Source organism: Carya illinoinensis, chromosome 4, assembly GCF_018687715.1.
Source record: "Carya illinoinensis cultivar Pawnee chromosome 4, C.illinoinensisPawnee_v1, whole genome shotgun sequence".
Classification (NCBI taxonomy): domain Eukaryota; kingdom Viridiplantae; phylum Streptophyta; class Magnoliopsida; order Fagales; family Juglandaceae; genus Carya; species Carya illinoinensis.
The window spans coordinates 38,891,135-38,911,302 of record NC_056755.1 but is presented as its reverse complement, the minus strand read 5'-3'; positions in this window follow the sequence as shown (position 1 = coordinate 38,911,302).

Genomic DNA, 20,168 nt, shown 5'->3' with positions numbered 1-20,168 from the left:
ATCGAACGGTCACGAACACCGTTTGAACGATTTCTTGGGCAGTGTTAAAATAATTAACATTTTAAATGCAGGAGTGTAATTAAAAATTAAATATATATAATCTACATTTAATAATACTTAAATACTTAAAAGATTCAAATAATCAAATGAGAATGAATTAAATTACAAATCATCTAAGATTTGTTACAAAACTTAATTATTTATGATGTTGAATTATTTGTTTGATACATGTTAAATATTGGCATATCTTATATTGCTTGTTCATCAATATTAGCCTTAGACCCGTTCGAGAGTTATCAATCCGCCTTAATTGAAAGATTGATAACTCTTGAATTGTCCAGAGTGGACAGTTTGGAATTGTAAGATCATTCTCGCAAACTATCGAGCTATATCTGTTATACGTCCAGCATTAAGATTTTGGCAGATTTATCCCTTGTTCTCCGGATATGCAGTTTCGGTGATGTTGTATCGACGATGGATAAGTCGGTGCACACAACCAGACGAGCATATTTGGAGAACTATGGGGATATGCTGCCGAAATTTTGTTGGGCGTGACAGATTATAGAGGATAGGTTTGCGACTATGATCTTACAGTTCCGAATGGGATAGGACCAACTACCCGGTGTAAGGTGGCATACTCCTTGATTGATACATGATACATGCTTGTTTGTTGATGCACACGTGCTTGTTTATAATGAAGATAGTCAGCATGGATAAGAGTTGGATGCGAGTTAGCGATCGTTTGGGTCAGAATTACAACGTATATGCTGAAGGTGTTAAGAAATTCTTAGAGTTTGCATTGGGTACATGTGATAGTGATGGACGTATTAGATGCCCATGTAATACATGTAGGAATTTGCGCTCTCATAAGATAGACTTGGTGAGAGAGCATCTGTTTGTAAAAGGTATTGACAAGGGTTATACTGATTGGGTCTTACACGGGGAACCATATCCAACTTCATTCGATACTCCACATGAAGAAGAAGCTATCGATGAAGATGTACAACCAGATGTTGTTGGAGATGAGTATGATGAGGATATGGAAGAAATGTTAGGTGACATCGGTGCGGGAATGTTTATGAATGAAGGTGGCACGGACACATCAAGTTCAAATGATGGGGGTCATAATACTTTTGCACGATTGTGGAATGAGTCACAACGTGAGCTATATCCAGGATGCAGAAGACACAGTAAGTTGTCATTTACCGTAAGACTGCTACACATAAAATCAATGTGCCGATTATCAATTAAGGCTGTCAATATGTTACTCGAGTTGTTTAAGGAGGCACTGCCATCAGATAATACACTTCCTCGTAACTTCTATGAAGCAAAAAAATTGAAACGAGGACTTGGATTTGATTACAACGTAATACATGCATGTAAGAATGACTGCATATTATTTTGGCAAGAGAATGAGCAGTTGAACGAATGTCCCATATGCCACGAGTCAAGATGGACATCTAACAAACAAAATGTGCCGCAAAAGGTAGTACGCCACTTTCCATTGACACCTAGATTACAACGATTATATATGTCACGTGCAACAGCTGCAGACATGATATGGCACTCATCAGCCAGAGTTAGAAACGATGATATTTTATCACATCCTGCTGACTCTCAGGTGTGGAAGGAATTTGATAAGGAGCATACATGGTTTGCAGAAGAACCACGTAATGTGAGACTTGGGTTGGCAACAGATGGATTTAATCCGTTTGGGAACATGAGTACTAGTCACAGTACTTGGCCAGTCGTACTTATGCCGTATAATCTACCACCGTGGAAGTGTATGAAAGATCCATATTTCATGATGAGTTTGCTCATTCCAGGTCCGAGATCGCCGGGAAATGATATAGACATACACTTACAGCCATTGATTGCAGAATTGAAAGATTTGTGGGAGAATGGGGTTGTCACATTTGATTCATCAACAGGCAAGTCGTTCAAGATGCATGCTGCGGTTTTATGGACAATAAATGATTTTCCAGCATATGGAAACTTGTCAGGTTGGAGTACTAAGGGGAAAATGGCATGTCCAACATGTAACAAACATACTAAATCTGAATGGCTCACTTACGGGAGAAAATTATGTTTCATGGGTCATCGTCGATTTCTACCTGGTGATCATAGATGGCGGGGAAATTCACAAATGTTTGATGGTACTGTTGAATGGGGCCAACCTCCACCATATTTGTCTGGTGAAGATTTACTTGCACAATTTGTAGATGTTGGTTGTAATGAATTTGGTAAAAAACAACGAAAGAGAAAACGAGCTACTTCTGAGTTGAATTGGACTAAGAAGAGTATATTTTTCGATCTTCCATACTGGTCAAAGTTAAAATTACGGCACAGTCTTGATGTTATGCATATTGAAAAAAATATATGCGAATCCGTATTGGGAACATTGATGTCAATTGAAGGAAAAACGAAGGATACATTAAACTCAAGGAAGGATTTGAAGCGGTTGGGAATAAGACCGGAAATGCAGTTGCAAGAAAATGGTTCGTCCGTTTACATGCCGATTGGGTGGTATACATTGTCAAGGAATGAAAGGGCTACTTTTTGTGAGTGGATAATGAAAATTAAATTACCAGATGGTTATGCCTCGAATTTGACAAGGTGTGTGCGAACAAATGATTGGAAAATAACTGGGTTAAAAAGTCATGATTGTCATGTCCTTTTGCAGCGTATCTTGCCTATTGGTATACGTGGGTACTTGACTAGAGACGTGCGCGTGGCTTTGACTGAGTTGGGTTTATTTTTCAAAGACTTATGTGCACGGACATTAAATGTAGAAGCTTTGGATCGAATGGAACGGGAAATTCCCATCATATTGTGTAAGCTAGAAAGTATTTACCCACCGTCATTTTTCGATGTCATGGTTCACCTGGCCGTCCATTTGCCACGTGAGGCTCGACTTGCAGGACCAGTTCAGTATAGATGGATGTATCCCATTGAACGATTTCTTGGGAAGTTGAAACGAACAGTTGGTAATAAAGCTCGCCCAGAAGGATCAATTGCAGAAGCATATATTGATGATGAGTGGCATACCTTCTGTTCCAAATATTTCCACGGAGTTGACACTAGGTTTGATCGGCCAGAAAGAAACTTTGACGTTGACAGAGCAAGACAACGAAATGTGTTTTCCGTGTTTTCCCAACAAGTACGTCCACTTGGTGCAGTGCGTGGTTATGACTTATGTGGAAGAGAGTTTGAGAAAGCTCAGTGGTACGTGCTGAACAATTGCCCTGACATAGAGATTTACTTGAAGTAAGTATTAATCTTTTCTTAATTTAGTATTCGCTCATTTACTTTCGCAAAATTCTAATAATATAAAATACATGTCGTAATCATCAATTTCAGTGATCATATTAACATGCTCAAGGAACTAGGAGTAAATGATATAGACCGGAAACATGAAGAGGAGTTTCCGAGATGGTTTGAACAACGGGTAATGACATTACATATGCGACACTTCATTCAATACAAATAGAAAATATTGATTGTTTTTTTTATTGATATAATAGACGTTTTACTTAATATGTAGGTTGTACAAATGCATGCCAATAATCCAAACGATATATCAGATGAATTGTATGCATTAGCGCGTGGCCCATCGAGACGGGCTACAAGATATTCTGCATGTATTTCTCGTGGTAGTAGGTATCACACAATAGATCGAGATCATTATAGGAAAACACAAAATAGTGGTGTCCTAGTTGAGGGAAGTCATGATGGAGAAAATATTGATTTCTATGGAGTGATTGTTGATATAATTGGAATGAAATATTTGGGGGAGCTTGCAGTGTATCTGTTTAAGTGTGATTGGTGGGATTTAAGCAATCCTCGAACTGGAGTCCGTGATGATGAATATTTCTTGAGTATTAATACATCAAGAAAATGGTACGAGGATGATCCATTTATTTTAGCTTCTCAAGCATCTCAAGTATTCTACTTAGATGACCCGAAGTTGGGAACTCAATGGCGAGTAGTACAAAAATATGCTCCAAGAAATATATATGATGTTATCCCTCAGGCAGAAGGGCGAGATGAAGAAGAAGATGATGCCTCTACTCAAGAAGCATACCAAGAGAGTCAGCCCGTCTTTAATTTGTTTGTGGATTTGAGCCAGTATGAGATGATTCCATTGAATAGAGAAGATATTGAGGCTGAAATTGTTGATGCGACACTTGAGCAAAGTGTTGATTCATCTGAACTATCTACAGAAGATGAGACTGAATTGTCAAATGATACTGATACAGATAGTGATTGACGAATTATATTTTCACATTACGTGATGATGAGCACTATTTTACTTAATGAATATTGTATCAGTTTTTTGAAATTATGCCTCCGAAGAGAAAGGAAGTGCGCAACCCATCTCCACCTGTTCCTAGCTCTCCTTCAGACTCACCATTAGAGATTGACTCTACAGAACAAGGTAAAATTCTAATAGTCATAAAAGTTATTAATTAAGATTATAATAGAAAATTGATTATAATGTTATATATCATGATGACTTCACAGTACAATCTCGTCAAGGTCGAGGCACTACGAGAGGCGTGACGTTGGAAAAATATCGTAAGGTGGGTAAGATCAAAGTTAACATTCTTGATGAACATACCGGAGGCGAAGGACAACCAGCAGCTTGGCTTGCATCGCATGTGGGTGCTCTTACACGAACTTATGCACCTTTGGCAACAAGTTCATGGAAGAAAGTCCCCCAAGATGTTAAGGACCTTATCAAGAAGCGTTGTTTGGTAATGTTTAATAAATGAAATTTAATTGGACTTATAATTTTATTTTACTTTAAAGTTAGAATATTATAAATGATAATATTTTTGTCCAAACTTTTGTCTGTAAGGATGATTTCGAAATAAATTTTGGTCGGAGAGAGGAGCGTAAAACTGTGGAAGAGCTTATGAGTAATGCATTCCGCAAGTATAAGGCGAGGTGTCATGAGCATTATAATAAGTTTGAGAATAGTGAAGAAGCACGCCAACATCCTTTTCAAGATGTGCAACCTTCTGATTGGGAAAAACTTTGTGACATGTTTGAGGATTCATCATATAAGGTATAATTAATTTAATTATTTTAGTCCTATTTTTAATTTCGCTTTCTAATATTTTCAATTCTTATGTAGGAGCGAAGTTCTATAAACAAAACAAATAGATCAAAATTGAAGATTACTCATCATGCAGGCTCAAGATCTTTCCACCGCCTCTCTAAAAAATTGGTATTGCTATTCTTTCATTTGTATATAGTTAACTGAATATATCAATCATAATGACTTTATATCTTAACAAATCTTTATTATAGCAAGATTCAGATGCCAATTATGATCTGACAAAATTATATGCTGCATCACATACTAATCGTAATGGAGAGTGGAGTCATCCTGATGCCCGTGAAAATTATGTAAGTATTATAATTTGTTTTAAATAAATATATTTGAATATTTATGATGATATTAACTCTTTATCTTATGTGTAGGATAAAATGGTTGCCCTGCGTGCTGAATCTGCGTCAGATCAAAATTCCTCAAATACAGATGTTGAGATTTTTACACAAGTTCTGGGTGAACGTTCAGGATATTTGAGGGGTTTGGGTCGCTGTGTAAAACCTTCTCCCTCTTCCTCTTCTTCCGGGTCTGCCTCTATAGCTCAAGAGAATGCGAATCGTAGAATTGAAGAATTGATTGCAAAACAACAAGAGTTAGAGGCTCAATTGGCGAGACAAGGAGACATGGAGATGCGCCTCAAACAACATGAAGAAGAACAAGCAGAGTTCAGGAGAGATATGCAACTCCAAATGCAACAGCTTATGCAACAGTACAGGCCTCCAACCAACTGATGGTTTTTTACGTCTAGCTTATGACATTATCTAATTATGTATGAACAATGCTAGTTTTATGGTTATTTATTTCTTCGCACTTATTATAAAACTTTTGTGAGTAATTAAACAGTTCTTAATTTATATTTTTCAAATAATATGGATGTCTATTTAGTTTTTTTATAATTATTGGTTTTAATAAAAATAATATCCGTTCGAACGACAAAGTCACGTTCGAACATTAATGGGCATGCCGTTCAAACGATAATGTAACGTTCAAACGTCAACTCGCAAACCGTTCGAACGATACCAGATGCTCAAAAAACCGTTCAAACGCATGACATTACCATATCGTTCGAACGTTGATCATCACCGTTCGATCTCTTATACCGTTCGATCGTCTCATTTAACGTTCGAACGTATTTCTACTGATCGTTTGAACGTATCTTGATAACCGTTCAAAACAAACATTGACGTTCGAACGGTATATGAGAAGCATTCGAACGCCATTCTGGGACGAATTTTAACCGTGACAAAAAAAAGCATCGTTCGAACGGTATCGAACGGTCACTTTCAAAATCGTTCCAAAAGATATATTTTGGGACGAAATTGTGTTTTTCGTCCCAATATATCTTCTGGGACAGTGATGTTGGGACGAGCTTGGGACGAAATTTTTTCGTCCCAAAAAATCTTTCGGAACGAAATCGATATATTTTGGGATGAAAATTTTCGTCCCAAAATATGTTTTTTGTTGTAGTGCCTGCTCCTGCACAACCCGGATTATCATGGCTGCAACCATCAACATTAAATAGAAACAAGATAAAAGTGGAAATATGAAAACTGTGTATATTATTGATTGTAATTCTGCTTGTACAGTGGTTGTATTTATACACATAAGAGACTGAATATTCTTGTAACCGTAAGGGACATATATGACAATACACAATATATTATAGACTATTCTATTCTTGTATGCTGAGGTGGTGCAGAGTTTGAGCTGTCCATGGCATCTTTGGTGATATGGTTAACATGCATCCCCCTATGAGCCAAGCAGTCCTGGAAGGACTGTGAGGCTTGACCGAAGTGTGCAGAACCTTGAGACTGAAAGAGGTTTCGTAAAAATATTAGCAAGTTGATTCTTGCTTGAGAGAAAGGATATTTGAAGAGTTTTGGGATGAATGTGATCCCGAACAAAATGAAAATCAATATCAACATGTTTCATGTGAGAGTGCATAACTAGGTTCACTGAGAGGTAAGTGGCTCCCAAGTTGTCACAATAGAGAGTAGGTGGTTTGAGCAAAAAAATACTCAGTTCAAATAGAAGTGACTGCATCCAGATTAACTCACAAGTTGCATGAGCCAAAGTTTTGTATTTAGCCTTAGTGCTGGACCGTGCAATAGTGGCCTATTTCTTGGACTCTAGCAAACCAGATTTTTACCATAGAACACACAATAGCCTCCAGTTGATTTTCTGTCATCTGGGCACCCGGCCCAATTAGCATTAGAGAAGGCAGCTAGTGCAGGAGACTGAGATGGAGTGATTTGCAAACCATAATCCAATGTATGCTTTAGATAGCGTAAAATACGCTTAACAGATTGCCAGTGAGAGATACAAGGAGCATGCATGTACTGACACACTCGATTCACAGAGAAAGATAAATCTGCCCTAGTAAATAACAATTACTGTAACCTGCCCACCACACTCCTATATAAGGATGGATTGTCCATGGATGTAGAAGGTGACATGGGGCTACTCACAGAGTTACAATTGAGCATATTTGTTTTCTTGAGCAAATCAAGAATATACTTTTTCTGAGATAATACAAGGCCATTAGCATCTCGATGGCATTCTATGCCCAAAAAATAGTGAATCGGTCCCAGATCTTTAATGGGAAACTTAGCACTCAACAGAGTCACAAGTTGATCTAATGCATTCTGATTTGAGCCCGTAAGTACCACATCATCAACATAGACTAAGAAATAGATAATAACAGACTGATGCTGATAGATAAACAATGAAGTATCAGACTTTGATGCACGAAAACCCAATTCAAGTAGTTTGGAACTCAGCTGTGCATACCATGTACGAGGGGCCTGTTTAAGGCCATAAAGATCTCGATTCAATTTGCACATGTAATGAGGAAATTGTGGGTGAATGAAACCCATTGGTTGTGACACAAAAACGTCCTCATCAAGTGTACCATGCAAGAACGCATTTTGTACATCTAGTTGATGTATTGGCCAGCCAGATGAAATAGCAACTGAAAATACCAACCTGATTGAAGTAGGCTTTACCACAGACTAAACATTTTTAAGTAGTCCAATCCTTCAAGTTGATTGTAGCCTTTGGCTACAAGGTGCGCCTTTCTACGTTCTATGGTTCCATCGGACAGGTACTTTGTCTTGAAAATCCCCCGACGGCCCATGAGATTTTGAGAGGTATCAGGAGGAACCAGTGTCCAAGTTTTATTGGAAATCAGGGCATCAAACTCAAGTTGCATGGCCTTTCTCCATTCGGCAAACTTAGATGCTTCGATAACAGAGGTGGGTTCAGCAGGGATGGCAGTAGAGGTTATATGGGCACAAGGGTGAGGCCACGAAATCGTACCATTGGTTCTTATTTTGGGAAAATGCTTATGGGATTTTACTCTTGTTTGCATAGGATGACTGGAAGACACTATCGGCATAGGGGAGGCACAGGTTTGAGATGAAGAAGATTTAGATGTAGGAGATGATACCCTAGGGGAGAAAGGTAAAGTGCTGGATTCGGGTGTGGGCTCAATGGGTTGAGAAGGTGATGTGGGCTGAGCTGAGTTTGGGCTAGAGGACAAAGAAGATGGAGCAGGTGAGTTAGTCGAGATTGGGTCCAAGGCACGAGATTGAGGTGCAGGCAGAGTAAATTGAAGAGTGGGCCTTGAACTAAGATCAGAAGAAATGGGTCGTGAAGTGCTGGAGGAAGGATTGGCAAAGGGAAACACATTTTCATCAAATAAAACATCTTGAGAGATGTATAACCGGGCAATGGGAATATGAAAACACAAATATCCATGATCCGAACTATAACCAAGAAATACACATGGGATTGAACGAAAATTCAGCTTGTGTTTATTATATGGTCTGAGGTTAGGCCAACAGAGACAATGAAAAGTTTTAAAAAACAGTGCAATTTGGTCTTTTGTGAAATAAGATTTCAAATGGAGATTAATTGTGTAGAACGGGTATGGGCATTCAATTTATGCAGTGATAAATGCATCGGACCAATAAGTTTGAGGTGTGGAACAATGAGCGAGTAATGCAAGGCCCGTTTCAACAATATGTCAGTGTTTTCTTTCAATGGAACCATTTTGAGAATGAGCATATGGACACGAAAGACGATGAGAAATTCTAAAGGAATGTAACAAAGTATTTAGAGATCGAAATTCACCTCCTCAATCAGACTGTAATGCTCAAATTTTTGTATTAAGAAGAGTTTCTACATGACGCTTGAAAAATAAAAAGATAGAGACTACATCAGATTTACATTTTAAAGGAAATAACCAAGTAAATCTGGTATAATCATCAACAAAGAACAAGTAATAACGAAAACCACCACGTGACAAAACTGGAGTAGGACCCCAAACATCTGAAAAAAGAAGCTGTAGAGGAGTAGTGGAGTGAGAGGCAGTAGGTGCATAAGGAAGTTGGTGCAGTTTAGCTTGGCAGCAAGAAGAACATAAACTAGAGGTAGATGGAGACGCTGACTTCACAGGCAGAGAGGCTTGTGAGATTATTTTCTGAACAACTGACATAGATGGATGGCCTAAACGCAGATGCCATTGAGATGGAGAAACTCGAACAACCCTGTGAGCTTAAGGTGAAAATAAAGCAGGAGGGAAGATGTACATCCCATTGCTAGTAGGAGCTTGAAGGAGTATTTTCTTGGTGCGAATATCCTTCACATAAAAACAAGAAGAGTGAAATTCAAAAAACACTGAGTTGTCTTCACAAAGTTTTCGGACAGAAATTAAATTTTTAGAAGGAGAAGGAACATGAAAAAGTTGAGAGAGTAGAAGATTGCCAGATGTGGATGGAAGAGTTGAGTTGCCAACATGTTGAATGGCTAGAGAGTTGCCATCTCCAACACGCACCTGTTCATCTCCTTTGTACTCAGATGGATTAAGAGTTAGATTGGAAAAGTTATAAGTAAAATGATGAGTAGCCGCAGAGTCAGGATACCAGTTACTGTCAACTGAAGAGGTTGTGTCATTAGTGAAAGATGGAGCAAAAGTGAAGTGAGCTGAAAGAGATGGAGGTGAAGGTGATTGATAGCTGTGATCAAATCTATAGTAACAATAAAGTGCAAAATATCTTGTTCTATTGCAAACTTGACATGAGGGGCGATTTTGGGAAAAATAGGATGGAGTGAACCGACCACCATTTCGACCTCTTGCTCGGTCTCTATAACCTCATCTGCCTCTAGACATACCATGACCTCTGGGATTGAAGTTGGGAGAATTTTTTGTGGTAGAATTAACTGAGAATTTGGGTGAAGTAATGAGGTTGGTCTGTTGGTGTGCTAATCTGGACTCATGAGTGAGCAAGTAACTATATACTTATGAGGGATTGAGAGGTATTATTTGTGTAGTGATTGAGGTAACAACCGAATCAAAATCAAATCCCAAACCAATCACCAAATAAGTGATGAACTCAGAGGAGGTTAGAGTTTTACCAGCAGCTGCAAGAGTGTCACGAAGGAGCTTAGCTTTTTGATAATAGTCTGCAATGGAATTGGACCCCTTCTTCAAAGTGTTCAGTTGATACTGAAGTTGCATGACTCTGGCCTGTGACTGTGCTGCAAATAAATCAGCCTGAATTTTCCAAACTTCACGTGAAGTTGAGGCATCAAGGACATGAGCAATTAAAGACTCGGACAGGGATGAGATCAGCTAAGTATGCTGCACTCGGTGTTGTAGAGTTTTTGTCAAACATATGAGGGGTGGTAACAAACCCATCAATATAACCATATAAATTCTGACCTTTGAGGTAAGGCATTAGTTGTGCCTTCCACAAAAGGTAGTTGTCATGGTTTAGTCAAACATTGATACAGTGAGTAGAGGAGGGGAGGGAAAAACTTGTGCTTAAGGTAGGTGTTGAATTTGGAGAGGGAGGTGTTTCTGTCATGACTGAGCTTTTGGACGCAAGCCCTATTTGGCTCTGATTACCATAATAGAAACAAGATAAAAGTGAAAATATGAAAACTGTGTATATTATTGATTGTGATTCTGCTTGTACAGTGGTGGTATTTATACACATAAGAGACTGAATATTGTTGTAACCATAAGGGACATATATGACAATACACAATATATTCTAGACTATTATGTTCTTGTATGCTGAGGTGGTGCAGAGTCTGAGTTGTCCTTGGCATCTTTGGTAATATGGTTAACAAACTTTAACCAATCCACCTTTGGTTTCGTCCAATACACCAATTTCAAAAGCTTTCTTTTAATCAGTTTGTAGAAATATTAAATGCCATCAACATGGATTCATCCCAACGCAACATGCTCTTACCAGCATTAAGTTTCTTCCCTATAAACCAAAATATAACATTTCTCCATACCTTATCTACCGGATATTGAATGCTTTCCATACAAGCTCGACACCTCTTACTCTATAAACACCATGAGATGATAGTTGGGAAGAGGAGACCAAACAATTGTCCCATTTGAGACTTCTTAGTAGCTTTATGTAGCCACGTTTCCACCCCTTCCTTCTAGCTCCTACCTGCCACATAAAATATCCCCACCTGTAGATAGTTTCTTCTCCAAATCTCTGTAGCAATTTGTCCATGCACCAAAACATGCTACAGGTCTTCATAACCCTCATCCATGCAGCAGTCGCATTTTGAAACCACCGGGATCCCAACTTTTTTTATCTTGTCATCTACACTAAGGCCATTACAAATAACTTTCCACATAGTCATCGAAAGATTTTTTGGCATACAAGGATGCCAAACCCCAATCGGACCACCTATTTTTCGGTGCTTTAGTCTTTATACATTCCCAGGCGCTTCTAGACAAGAACTTGCCGTCCACATTATCCAACCATACTAGTAAATCTGCCCAATTCTTGTATGATCGAGCTGATTTATTACATATTTTATATCTATAACCAATACATTTTAATTACGTCATTGATATTATTATTGGCTTTAGATAGAAAAATAATTAATAAGCATAAATCTGAGTTTGTGATTTTAATTAATTAATATCATGATTTGTGTTATATTTTATAACCTATGATTTAATTAAGTAATATTTTTTCACATGTATATTATATTTATAATATTTTTATTTTTATTTTTATTTGTTTTTACTTTTAGGGTGCGATTTATTTTTCTATTTTTTTATTACTGCTTTTTGTTATTTGTTTCACTCATTTTTACTGCTTTTAAATAATGGTCTCTTGTTTTATTTTTGACATTTTCAAACTTCAAGCAAGATTCATGTGGGACTATTAAAGATGCTATGCATTTTGGCAAGAAGAAGCAACACGTGGGTTATGGAAGACATTGATATTTTTTATTGACAAAAGATGAAATGGTGGGAAACATATGGGACCCACTGGATTATTTCTTTTGGACAATAGAATACAAGATGCAATTCTTTTCACAAGAGGAAAAGCATTAACACATACAGGCACATGGTTTGACCATCATGCAACACATAAACCAGATATTTGCTGGAGCATTTCCCTTTTGCTCTTGGACGCAAGCTTTCTTCTCAAAATGCAGTAACTTTTTGAAATCTCTCTTTGCTTTTCAGACACTGCACAATTCTTATTGACAAAAAGCAGCAGCATGCAACATGCTTTCTGACATAGATGTTGAACACGCAACATACATCAGCCTTGGAGACCATTCTTTTCTTAGCTTTTGGATAGAATGCAGCTATTATTTTCTTTGGTTCACAACACACATGAAAAGAAAAGCAGTTTGACTCTTCAAAGTAAAGTTTTGCAGGTGCCTTACACACGTGGGAAAAAGAGACACACTGCAAGAGATGTTTGCGGGGAGCTCTTTTTCTGACAAAAGGCACGCGAAGACATTTTGGGAAGGCATGGTTCAGCATAGAAGAATGCATCACTGACTACCGGACAGGTGGCTACGACACGTGGAAGATAGTTTGGGACAGGAAGAAGACGACTCTTAACTTTAGCTTTTGGAGGTTTTACGGAAGCATGAAAATAAGCAGCCTTTTCTATGGACCAATTGTCAGACGCATATGTAACTCATTTTATTTTCATTTGATTCATTGGGCAGCACGCCTATAAAAAAGATTGAAGGAGAACTGAAAATGGGCCCTTGATCATTCGGTCAAGAGAGCCATAGCGTAGCGTAATTTAGTTTTTTTTTTTTTTTTTCTCTAAGTTTTTCTTTAATTTTTTAGAGCCCTTTAGGTGAGGAGTAGTTGTAGAGCCCTTTAGCTGCACTGTTGCTGCCCGTCCTTCCTACTCTGCCTATAGTCTTTTCTTCAGTTTATTTATGAGAATAAGAGTAGAGAACGGACGCTTGCTAGAGAGTTGTAGACTGGTTTTCGGTCAACTCCAAATTCCACCGTTCAGCATAGTTGTAGAGCTCCTTTTATTTCTCCAGTTTATTTTAATTTCAATCTGTTTAATTTGATGTCATCTATTTTTCTTGCACTTTTAGGCTTTTATTTAAATTCCCGCATATTTAATTTGATGTTATTTATTTTACTTGCTTTTAAATTTCTACTTATTTAATTTGATGTCATTTATTTTTCTTTTGTACACTCAAAAATTTAAAAATATGAATCTAGTTCACGACCAGTAAATTTTTCATTTCTGTTGCACTCTTCCATTCATTGTATATATCACCATTTTTATTTTTTCTTTATGAATGTTTTCACCATTTTATACAGGTTTGATTTTAAGTAAACTTTCTTTGTGGAGACGATTTAGGATTTTTATTCTTATTTGTTACACAACATCCTCCTGCACTTCAAATAAAATGAATATTTCAACCTGCTTCAAGTTTACATTCTTTAATCATAAGGTTTGGTCTCTCCACAATTGGTTGTAGCTGCACAAGTGGAGTCCCATCAAGCCACCAGTCCCTCTAGAAAGACACCTTCCCCTCCTTTGTTCTCCACTTTGTCAGCCTAAGAACATCAGGCATGCATTGAATAACTGATTTCCAAAATTGTGTTCCTTTGTTACAATCCACCAACGATACATGTTGTTGATACTGTAAAAATCACTCAACAAGTTGGAGGGAGAGAAGAGTCATTCCTAGCCCACTAAAGCGATCTGGACCTCTATCGGTCTTGTTTAGGGCTCCCTGCGGTATTTCGGTTGAGCCGTATGGTGTCAAAGCATATATCCATAGCAGTGAATAGAGAGCAAGTGCGAAGAAAATAGGGAGAAATGAATCACACAGATTTACTTGATTCGGCACTAGGCCTACGTCCACGGGGTTTAGGGAGGAAAATTTTACTATAATATTCTTATTTACAGCCTCTCATGGCCTCTCATCTTTCACTACACAAGGCAAACTAGGGATACATTTATTAGAGAAGAACACCTACGCCGAAGTTCTTAGGAGTTGAAGAGAAAATTGATGAAGAAGGAAAAGTTGAGCAGCCCTGGCTGGAGGCTTTTTATATATCCTTTTATTGCTTGCACCAATCTGAAGTAATGGGACCCTAGCCCTTTGCATGTGCCAGCTTGCTTTCTTTTCCCACTTTCCCTCTGACTTGCCTTGAAGCCTCCTGCCATTTACCTACCCCATGTCCCTCCTTGTCTCCCCTTGTACTCTAGCACCCAACTAGGTGGGGGCCCTGAGATTTACTCCCCTCACACATGCTTATTTCGAATGTATTTAGCCGTAAAAAAATCAGACTACAAAGAATTATCCACAAGAATTTTTCAAGCAAATTTCATATGTAAGGATTTTCAAATATCTTGTAAATTTCCCAACCTCATTCCTCCTTCTGCTACTAGTTGACATAAAGAAAACCACGCTAACCAATGCCTCTTGGGTGTTCCTTCTACGGACCCCCCAAAAAAATTATTGAAACACCTATTAATACTCTTCAATACCGATAAAGGCAATTGCAAAATGGACATCAAATGAATTGGTAAGCTAATTAGCCCATGCCGTAAGAGCAGCAGTCGAGCCCCATTAGAAAGCAATCGATGCTACCATCCCTCCAACTTCCTTTTAATTTTAGTCACCAATTCTTCTAATTGAAAGCCATTAGCCTACTAGAAATAATAGGAACACCCAGATATTTGAAAGGAAAAAATCCTTCGACAAAATCCGTCAACTGCAACAGCTCACAACACCTACTAGAAGGAATATACTTGGCAAAAGTAAAAGAAGATTTTTCATTACTAACAACTTGGCCAGACCATAGCTCATATTTTTTCAAAATATCTGCAATGGCTCTAATAGACGATCTGCTGCCATTAGCAAAAATGACTATATCTTCAGCATAGAGCAAGTGAGAAGTAAGGGGTGTATCCCTTGGGTGGTAATAAGCATGGATTTTATTTTCAGCAAAAGCTTTACTGAGCATTCGAGATAAAATTTCTTCCACAATAATAAACAAATATGGTGATAGGTGATCCCCTTGTCGCAAACCCCAACCACCTTTAAAGAAACCTTTGGACACACCATTCGTCTTGATAGGTGATCCCCTTCTGGATGCAAATCCATAACTTACCCTTGAGCTGCATGTCGAAGAAATGGGTAACAAAATAGGGAAGACGGTGGGCAAGGTGGTAGAAGTAGATACGCAAGAGGATGGTACTGGATGGGGTAGATGGTAAAGGGTCAAGGTGGAGATAAAACTCAGAAAACAGATTGCTAGGGGTAGATTCATAAGTGTCTAAAATTGGGTTCTTTTTCGATACGAATCTTTACCAAAGATCTGCTCTCAGTGTGGCTGGCTCCTTCATGATGTTCAGGGGTGCCAAGCGAGCAAAGGAAAACAGAGAGAGGAGGTCCCCGATGGAAAGCCACAGTTTGGTCCATGGCTCGGGGCTGAGATGGCCCCTAGACGATGGCCTGGCCAGGTGCGTTACCCAAGTGATACGGGAGCAAGGGAGAAACAGAATTACAGTGACGAGGGGAGGGCAGTAATACTAGAAGATAGTGTCCGAGAAGGGAGGCTGGCGTAGGGGTTGGATGGAGGATGGGAGACCCCTTCGGGCTCGTCTCACATACAGAAACCTATGGAAACTATGAAGGGTGACATGGTAGACACTAGCCGTCAGAGACAGAGGGGGACAAACCTAGAGGAAGATGGGGATGTGATGAAAGCTAATCTCCTAACCTGCTTGAAAGAAAAGGAGCAGTGTATGGCTGGGCGAGACAGTTTCAGGCAGGAAAAGGAGAAGGAACTGTACAAGGCAGGGAGAGATAGTTCTAGGCGGGAAAAGGGTAGTGAAATGGAAGTTAACATTGGGCCAGGCAAAAAGGTTGGGCTCCATGGTGTACTGGGTCGACTTTTAGACCAGGAAGGGCCTAAATCCCTTTCAGTTACTAACCTGGGAGAAGTAGCAGTTGAGACAGTACTGAATCAAGAACAAAGCAAGGCTCAGCAGCAAGAACATTGTAGCTGGAAACGTCAGGCCAGGGTGCAGAATTGCTCAATATCCTCCTCTATCTCCACCAGGTCAAAAGGGGCAAAATGGGGTTTAGAGGAAAGTAATACTAACCTTGGATCTCAGAAAAAACTTAGGAAGCTTGATGTTTCGGGCTCTTTGGAGCAAAAAAATGAACATTTGGATAAGGTGGAGGCTACTAAGTAGCCCCACCAGAGGATATAAGGATCCTAAGTTGGAACTGTCGGGGGCTTGGGAACCCTCGAACAATTCAGACCCTTCGCATGATAGTGAAGGAGAAAATGCCTGATGTGGTTTTTCCTATGGAAACCAAACTCCCATATGGTAGAGCAGATGGGATTGCAAAGACGTTAAAGTTTGAGGGCTGTTGTGTTAGTGAGGAGGTTGGCAGAAGTGGAGGCCTTATTCTACTGTGGAAACAAAATGACCAGGTAGAGCTAGTGAATTTTTCAAGACATCATTTTAATGTTTTGGTAAATGACACTCAATGTAACTTTAAGTGGTTACTAACTTGTTTTTATGGGCACCCAAATGCAAATTTGAGAAAACAGACATGGGACTTACTGTCATCTTTCAAGCCTAGTGAAGGGGGTTGGGGGGTGATAGGGGATTTTAATGAGATCTTGTTAAATGATGAGAAAGAGGGGGGAAGAGGTAGAAATGAAAACCTCATGAGAATGTTCAGGGAGCTGATAGAAGAAGGGAATTTGGTTGATCTAGGATGGAAAACAAACAAATTCACATGGTGCAACCGACATGAAGATGAGTCTTTCACAAAGGAAAGACTAGACAGAGCTTTAGCAAACCTGAGGTGGAAAGTAGCTTATACAAAGGCTTCAGTGGAAACTCTTCCAGCTATCTGTTCTGATCACAGCCCAATACTACTTTCCTGTAGTTTTGAGAGGTGCTCAGAATACAGATTTCACTCTTCTTTCAAGTATGAAGTCAACTGGATTAATGAGAGTGGCTGTAGAGAGGTAGTTTCTGAAGCATGGCAGGGGAGTTATAGAGGGGTGTCTGGTTTGAAGAAGGTCTTATATAAACTTGAAAGAACTAGAAGGGGATTCCAAAAGTGGAGTAGATGCATGGTCAGAGACAAAAATAGAGCTATAAGAGAAAAGACATAGCTATTAGGTGAGTTACAAAGTCGAGAAGAACCAAGCACCATAAAGAGACAAAAAAGCCTGCAGCTAGACCTGAACTTTCTATTGGAACAAGAAGACATAGGGTGGAGGCAAAGGGCAAAGAGGCACTGGCTGATTGGTGGTGACAAAAATACTAAATTCTATCATGCCTGTGTAAATCAGAGAAGGCAAAAGAATAATATCACTAGAATTATTGATATGGAAGGAACAGAAGTGAGAGAGAAGAAAGAGGTAGCTGCAAGTTTTAAGAACCACTTCAAAGCAATATACAAGTTGACAAAACCCAGTTTAGCAAGTATAGAGCAAAGCCTGCAGGGTCTGGAACCAAGACTAACAACCGAGATGAGTCTAAGGTTGGAAAGGGTATTTACAGACAAGGAAGTGGAGCTGGCACTCAAACAAATGTCTCATCTCAAGTCACCAGGGCCAGATGGGTTCAGTGCAGGGTTCTTCCAAGAACACTGGGGACTAGTTGGGAAGGAGGTATCTCAAGCAGTGCTGAATTTCTTAAACTCAGGAATTTTACCAAGGGAGTTAAATCACACTCATCTTGCTTTAATTCCTAAGGTTAATTCCCCCACCTCAGTACATGAATTTAGACCTATATCTCTATGTAATGTGTTTTATAAGCTGATCTCGAAGGTTATGGCAAATAGAATGAAAGGCATGCTGGACAAGGTGATATCAAGGAATCAAAGTGCTTTCATCCCCAAAAGGATGATAACTGATAACATAATGGTGGCTTTTGAGGTCCTTCATTCAATGTAGCAAAGGAAAAAGGGTAAAGAGGGTGTCATGGCAATCAAGTTAGATATGTCGAAAGCCTATGACCGGATTGAATGGGATTTCTTAGAGGCTGTGTTACTAAAATTGGGTTTTGGGCAGAAATGGTCGAATCTGTTGATGAAATGTGTCAGATCAGTATCATATTCAGTTATCATCAATGGACAGCCAGGAGAGACAATCATTCCCACAAGAGGACTAAGGCAAGGTGATCCCTTGTCACCCTACTTATTCTTATTATGTGTTGAAGGTCTCAGCAATTTACCACAGCTAGCTAAATCGAGAGGCATGATTAAAGGAGTTGATGTAGTGAGGGGAGGAATAAGAATCAATCACCTTCTCTTCGCAGATGATTGTGTAATTTTCTATAGAGCAAAGATAGTGGAGTGGTATAGAATTATGGGATTCTTGGCATTATATGAGCAAGCTTCAGGTCAAACACTAAGCAAAGATAAGACCAATGTATTCTTTAGCACCAACACAAGAGAAGAAACAAGAGAGTTTATCTTACAATAAATCAATGGTTCAAGATGTAATGATTATAACAGATATTTAGGACTCCCTACAGTGGTTGGAAGGTCTAAGTATAACTCTTTTAGGAGCTTGAAAGAGAAGATATGGAAGAAAATAAATAGCTGGAAAACAAAATTCCTTTCATCTGCAGGCAAGGAAGTATTGATTAAAAAAGTGTATTAGAGGCAATTCCTGCATATGCTATGAGTGTATTTAAGCTACCAGTTATGCTACTAACAGAGATTGAAGCTATGTTGGCAAGATTTTGGTGGAGTCATAAAAGAGAAGGGAGAGGCATACATTGGAAGAGCTGGAGCTTTCTGAGCTCAGTGAAACACCAAGGAGGATTAGGCTATAGAGAACTTAGTTCCTTCAACAAAGCACTACTAGCAAAGCAGCTGTGGAGGTTTATAAAGGAACTAGACTTGTTGGTTGCTCGGGTTTTCAAGCAAATGTATTTTCAAGAGCTAAAAGGGACCATGTGAGTTGGGAGTGTTTGATTGGTGGGAAAGCTCAAGACAAAGTATGAACAAGGCATGAACATAATGAACCATGGTATGCACGAAAAATGGAGATAGAGATTAAAAAAAAAGAAAACACTCAACAACAAAATAACACAAATGAAAGATTAGCTTGAGCAACTTCCATTCACGGATGGCAAGAAGTGCTTCTATCTTTTGAAGATGGAAAAATAGCTCAAGAAACCTTATGAACATGAAGAACAAGGAGAACAATTGTACAAACACAAATGACAATGGAAAGCAAGAAAAATTATGGACTAGAATGCACAGTAATCAATAGTTGGTAGAATTCAAGGAGAAATTCATGCTTTTAATCAATTAAAATCACAACTTTGATTTATTCATTTTAACCATTTTTCCATTTAAAACTAATAATAATGTCATGATGAATTTAAAATACATTGGTTTTAAATAGTTAAAATATGCAATATTTCAGTTCAATCACTACATGGCTTCTTGGAGGAATTAGGTAAAAAGAATAAGAAATGCACTCTTTACAGTAATAGTCAAAGTGTCATATTCATTGCCAAGAATCCAACATTTCATTCCAGGACCAAGCACATTCAGATCAGATATCACTTCATACGATCATTGTTAGATGACGAACAGTCGTTACATGAGAAGATTTGTGGAAGCAAGAACCCTTCTGATATGCTGACAAAGAGTGTTACACTTGAGAAACTGAAGTTGTGTGCAACTTCAGTTGGTCTTCTAGCATGAAGACAGGGGTAGTGAGTTGCAGAGG